The following is a 7,154-nucleotide window of genomic DNA, read 5'->3' on the forward strand; positions in this document are numbered from 1 at the left end:
TTTCTTAGCACGTATTTTGGCACTTTTTTAAAGTGCCTTTTGATTTGGTTTTTATGCATATTTTGGCAAACTGCACATCTGCAAGCCACTTTTGGGTGCCATTAAAAAATAATGGCACAGCAAACATGACATGCATGTTGCATGCGTTTCCAGAACACACACAAAAACGGAGGTAAAGAGTGAGCCAAAATACATGTTAAAAAAGCACCAAAATGCACATAAAAATTTAAACTCAACTCAATCAAAAAACGACAATACACTATAACTATACTGTATGTATGTTTGTGTATATGTATTATATATATATATACACTGTACACTATATATAAAACACAAATATACATAAACATACAGTATATAGTTATAATTTATATAAATGTTTAACCCCACTGGTGCTGATGTTAGGAAGAAAGGAAGGCCCGGAGTAAGAAGAAAGAAGACCTGAACGAAGGGTCGGCATGACAGGGGTTGTTAGAAGCTTTCCTTAACCTAATACCTAATATCTTCTTATTAACAGTACTAACAAGTATGAATGAGTTGGATCTTAATAGAATAATTGAGTTATTATATTTATATTTGTTCTAGATTGGGAAAAGTAAGTGATTAGACTTCATAGTTTGTGAATTTATATATGAACATATATCTTGGGTTTCCTTTACATTCAAGCCACATATGGTAGCAATTGGACTACCATCCTCCCCCATCTATGTAAGAGATAAAGTTACACTCAGACTTTGAGAGAAGTAGGCTGGAGGGTTTGTTATATATATATACATCTGTTTCCAATTATCTTTGTGGGACTACAAGTATATCAGCCCATTTTGAGGAAAAGGTGGGGGCTGGATTGCTTTCTAGAGCAGGACAAAGGTTTAAAGCTTACATTCTTTGGACAGCAAGGAAGGGAGCTGCTTGCTCATATCTACACACATTCATATTATACACACACAATTACATACAATTTTATTATTAAGAACTTAACTATACTTTTTGGACTTTATTTAAACATTCTGTATTCCAATATTTTATTTCTAATTTTATGCAACGTTATTATTAAATCATCTTTTTGAGTTTATACAAGAAATGGAAGGACTTTCTATCTGAACATTTCTCATCAATACAAGTTAAGAAAATATCGAGACAATACGATATTTTACAGTGGCGAGCCTCTAGTTCGATTCGTTTCCGCCGATCGCTTATTTTTGACTTTTTTCTTCTTCATCTTGCTGAGAGGGAAGTTGTTTGCAAATTCAGCAAACTATGAAATCAAGCTTTCAGGAGAAGTAAAGTCTGCAACAGATGAATCGTCGGCATAATCGAGAACCTAAAAGCAGAATTGGTGAGAATTTTGCGCAATTGCAAGAAACGCTGTTCCTTGGTGATGTCATTTCCCGCCAAGAGAGAAAAGACGCGTTATGTAAAGAAAGACCTTCTTAATTGGTAAGTAATGGATTTTATTGATGAATTATCTAGAGAGAGTAAGTTAGAATTCAAGAATCTGTCTACATTTGTTAAAGATAATGAACTTTGGCGGTACATGTATAATGAGTGCTTACAGGCTAATATTAAGATAGAAAAATCTAAGTTTTCCTTTAAGAAACTGAGCAAACAAGTTAGAAATGTAATGAAGTTAGTTAATGTTTTTAATGCCATGATTTTTGATGTTCCTAAGACTGCTACATGTATAATGAAGCAAGATCAGAGCAGTGTATGTGCTAATTGCCAGATTTTGACTGAGCAAATTGATGATCTGCAAAGTGCAATTCAAACAAAAGACATTCAGTTATCTGACCTGCAGAATGATGTAAAAAGAATTTTGTGAATACTAAGGCAGAGAAACAAAAATCTTTTGTACCAGAGATCCAGTCTATGGAAGGAGATCCTACCAATCAGGAAGAAATGTGTAAGAGAAAATTAAGGGATAAAGCTGCAAAACTTAATCTTAAAATCCTTGATCAGCTCATGAAAATTTTGAAGGATATGCCAGCCTATGATATGGACGCCGATGCTTTCTATAACATGGAGGTTTTTGAAAATTTTTGTAATCATTTTTGTTTAAATCAGGAGCAAAGAAATTTTCTATTCTGTTTATGGCTCCCCAGCGTTATGGCATGTAGATTAATCAAAACGCCATATATTGAGGATGATGAGGAAATGCATAGCAATGCATCAGACCGACTACGTCAATTATTGAAATTTACTACTGGAGAGGAAATTCCTTCTTTGGAAATCTTAGACTCCTTAAGAGCTACGATTAATGATGATCCTTTTGAATTTAAAAATAGATTTTCTAAAGTATACAAAATGATATTTAATTTAGACAATGAGACTCCTTCTATGGTAAATGCTTTTGTTAAAAAATTCAAGTATCTTGATCCAGCATCTGTTATTATTGCTACTGGAAAAAATGATTTAGATCACGCAGCTAAAGTTATAGATACATTTAGAAGGCTTAAATTAAACAATCAGAAGAAGGAAAGTTTAATTGTTCAAAATGGAGAAGAGAGAGAGACCATGTGCTTAGCCACACCCAGTTATGATGATGAACACGTCACAGGCAGGACGAGAGTCTCAGAGCAGACAGGAAATACTATTTGTTTCTATTGTAAACGATTTGGTCATTTGAAAAGAGATTGTATTCATTATAAATTAGATTTACAAAGAAAAGCTTTGGAATTAGAAGACCAAAATATAATTTCTGAACAATCTGCTCCTCCATGTTCCAACAATAGTCTGTCTGAGTTGCCTTATGCCTCAGAAGTTAAAAAGATCAGTTCACTGAGAGTCAACAACAGCTTAAACAATATGGTAAACAGTGCTGTTGTCATTAATAGGAATGGTTTATTGCCATTGCCGAAATTTAAATCAGGATCAAATGGAGATTCTTCTTCTTTACCGTTGGAATATGTTGCTCCAAATTTATTGGATGAAAGTGGAAGGCCCAAATCAACATCAATTGATTCTTCCATGTACTGTAATGTTGGAAGTATTTGTACAGCAACTGCTGACATGTCTTCAGATCATAAATGGCCACATACAGGAACCAATCTTGAATTGGAACAATTGGTTATATCACATACAGATCTTTGGAGTCGAAGCAAAAATGATGTAGGTTTGTTTAAGGATTTTGATGTTGACATTGAAGGTAGAGACCCTAAGCCTCAACCTCAATACAAATTGCCATTAGAATCAATTAATCCAATCTCTTCCATTGTAGATGAGTTTTTACAGCAAGGTATTTTAAAGAAAGTACAATCAGTGGTGAATAATTGTATTTGGCCTATCAAAGTTGATAATTCATATTCTTTATCAGTTGATTTCAGGACATTGAACAAATGCATCACAAATAACAGATCTATTGTTCCTGATTGTAACATAATGTCACATCTGGATGCCAAGGCCAAAATATTCTCAGTACTTGAAATTGCCAATAGCCATTTGTCAGTACCCTTAGCTAAGAGTTGTCAATATAAACTTGCCTTTAGCTTCAACAAAGAAACTTATACATTCACAAGATTAGCCCCAGGCTTAGATTTAAGTGATGGGATTGTTCATGAGTATTTGGGAAAAATATTATCTAAATTCTCTAGGCCAGAATGTATTGTCCAGCATGTAGACAAGCTTCTCTTGTCTACACAAAATAAAACTGAACATATCACTCTTTTGTCTGAAATATTTACGTTGTTACAAACAGCAGGATTGAAATTGAATACAGAGAAAGTTCAGTTGATGAAAAGACAGGTGGAATTCCTTCATATGCAAATTAGTCATGGACAGAGACAGATGTTGCAAGAAAAAGTTAAAACTATTTCTGCTTATCCAATTCCAACAAATCGCAAGGCTTTGCATCAGTTTTTGAGTGAAGTAAATCATTGTAAAGATTTTATACCCAATTTTGCAGAAAAGTCTAGATCATTATTTGATCGTTTGAGACAAAAAGCTGGTGTGTTTGATCAATGGAATCAAACTGAGAAAGAAGCTTTTGAACTATTGAAATGGGATTTGCAGAATGCTACTACATTAAGTACTGTTGAGTTTTGTAGTAAAGTTCCTTTTGTTTTAGAAACCAATGTTTCCAATAATGCAATCTCAGCAACTTTGTCACAATTAAAAGACGGTAATCAGAAAATAATAGGTTTCTTCTCAAGAACTTTGACAAATATGGAGAAAAACTTTGATGCACATATGAAAAAATTGTTAAGTGTTTTCTTTGCAGTCAAAATAACTGAATACATTGTGAGATCAAGTAAGATCATATTACAGACACCTGATTCATCACTGAAACTTCTACAGGAAGATGGTTCAACAGACAATTATCGTGAAAAGTATCCTATATGGTACAAAACACTGTCATCCAAACACATACAGATAGAAGTAACAAAAAGACCTTTTCAGGAAAACATACCAACACATGTTTGTACAGCTGTAGGTGAGAAGTTTGTACGTCATGTTTTCAACATAGGAACTGAGGAAAGTTTGAAACCAGTATGTATTACTGCAGATCAGTCTTACACTACAAGAAGTGAGCCAACACAGAAAACAGTTACGCATTTTTCCAATTTTATAGAGATAAGATCAAAGGCATGATCCTTTGTCATCTCTGGGTTGATACAAAACCTTTCTTTGGTTTTGAAACCAAGGTTTTGAATCATGACCAATAATGGAGATGTAGCGTCCTGTTATATTTATTTTTGTTTATTTCAGGTACTTATATAGCGTTGTCAATTTTACTATTTTATATGTAGTGCTTTTTACATATATAGTACATTCACATAAGTCCCTAACCCTCAAGAGGTGTATAATCTGAGGTCCCTAACTCACAGTCATACATACACATACTAGGGCCAATTTAGATAGGAGCCAATTCTCCTACCAACATGACTTTGGAGTGTGGAAGGAAACCGGAGTACCCGAAGGAAACTCACACAAGCACAGGGAGAACATACAAACTCCAGGCAGGTGATGCCATGGTTGGGATTTGAACCAGCAGCCCTAGTACTGTCAGGCGGAAGTGCCCGCATTCTAAAATAGAGCACTACAAGTCAATAAGAAGTGTTATAATCAAAATATGTCTTCCATGTCATGACTAGAAATGTTTGTGATTATGATATGTAATATTAACAGATAAATGTAAGAGGATTAATCCATGTAAAATTATCAATGCCAAAATAATGATACTGCATTTCTGTTACAGGAAATGACCTAAGAGTAATTGTTAAAGGAAGAAAACTCAAATATTTCTAAACCTTTCAGATGATAATACATTTTCCAAGAAGGAAATTTATTCTGGAAGAAGCTTTGCAACAAGAATTTCATTCATCATTGTTTTTGTTGTTCTTTTTATGTTTAATAAAGTTATTTTAACTTTACAGAGTGCTAGAAGAAGACAAGACATCTCAAGGCATCTCATAGAGGAAGAACTTATAAAACAACTGACTTTTGACTACTGATGAAATAATTCATTCATCAGATATATTGGTTTTTATGTGTGAACATTTTATTTTGACATATGTTTACCATATCAAGATGAGATCAGTTTTCACATGAACATTTGCAATCACACACAATGTATTTTCAGAAGTGAAAGGGTTAAACTTTTGTTACAACAGAGTCACTCTAATTAGTTAGAACATCTGTTGTTAATTAAGCTAGAGATAAGTTTTTCTAAGGTACATATAGAGAAACTTACGCAAGCTTTACATTGTTATATGTATGTTTTTTTAAAAAAAAATCATTTGATATACATGTATGGATTGAAGTTAGAGAACATATGTTATGTTTAAATGTTGATAAGGTATTTTGAAAAGATGTATGGATTATAGAACTGTGTGCTACACACATTTTGGAGGGAAAATATGAAACATCTATTTTTTAAGTGACATATTTTAAAGTATTGTACTATAATGTTACAGTTATACATTTATTAAGGGGATGAATTATTTGGTAAAAGGAAAATAATAAGGGTAAAAATATTTTTATGTGATACATAACAAAAGGTTTATCAAAGAATTTGTTTTCCCATTATAGAATCAAATTGAAGATAAGTTCAGATCAATTATCTTAAGATCCAAAAACGCATGAATGGATACGAAAGTGACAAGAATGTGTATAAATGGATTAAGATAAGGAAAATGATTAAGATTCGATAAAATCGATCATTTTGAGAGGGAAATGTTAGAAGCTTTCCTTAACCTAATACCTAATATCTTCTTATTAACAGTACTAACAAGTATGAATGAGTTGGATCTTAATAGAATAATTGAGTTATTATATTTATATTTGTTCTAGATTGGGAAAAGTAAGTGATTAGACTTCATAGTTTGTGAATTTATATATGAACATATATCTTGGGTTTCCTTTACATTCAAGCCACATATGGTAGCAATTGGACTACCATCCTCCCCCATCTATGTAAGAGATAAAGTTACACTCAGACTTTGAGAGAAGTAGGCTGGAGGGTTTGTTATATATATATACATCTGTTTCCAATTATCTTTGTGGGACTACAAGTATATCAGCCCATTTTGAGGAAAAGGTGGGGGCTGGATTGCTTTCTAGAGCAGGACAAAGGTTTAAAGCTTACATTCTTTGGACAGCAAGGAAGGGAGCTGCTTGCTCATATCTACACACATTCATATTATACACACACAATTACATACAATTTTATTATTAAGAACTTAACTATACTTTTTGGACTTTATTTAAACATTCTGTATTCCAATATTTTATTTCTAATTTTATGCAACGTTATTATTAAATCATCTTTTTGAGTTTATACAAGAAATGGAAGGACTTTCTATCTGAACATTTCTCATCAATACAAGTTAAGAAAATATCGAGACAATACGATATTTTACAGGGGTTAATGGGGGTTGGGAGAGGTAGAGTTCTATTAGCATAAGGGGGAATCAAGATAGTTAAGGAAGGAGTGGGGGGAGCTACGAGGGTGGTCTTACAGGGTGTGGCAGGGGCAGGGGTGGACTGACAACTCATGGGGCCCCCGGGCAATAGGGGATCATGGGGCCCCTGTGACCTTGCCCAAACTCAAAAAAGCCTATGAAAATGGTACCAGGGGCATCTCATGGGGCCTGGGCAGTGCCCGAGTTTCCAAATGGTCAGTCCGCCCCTGGGCAGGGGGGTTTTCCAGTCTGGAGAGA

The 7,154-nt window shown here is 33.8% G+C and overlaps 1 long non-coding RNA gene across 1 annotated transcript; it reads left to right on the forward strand.

Moving 5' to 3' along the window:
• The first annotated feature begins 475 nt into the window (after window positions 1-475).
• Window positions 476-6,781, forward strand: LOC149455717 (uncharacterized). The gene is made up of 2 exons (XR_016314032.1): window positions 476-1,437; window positions 5,192-6,781. It is a non-coding gene; the product is annotated as an uncharacterized LOC149455717 (long non-coding RNA).
• The last annotated feature ends 373 nt before the right edge of the window (window positions 6,782-7,154 follow it).

The sequence above is a fragment of the Staurois parvus genome, unplaced genomic scaffold, assembly GCF_062004578.1.
Source record: "Staurois parvus isolate SC_StPar_1 unplaced genomic scaffold, SC_StPar_1.0 ptg000389l, whole genome shotgun sequence".
NCBI lineage: Eukaryota > Metazoa > Chordata > Amphibia > Anura > Ranidae > Staurois > Staurois parvus.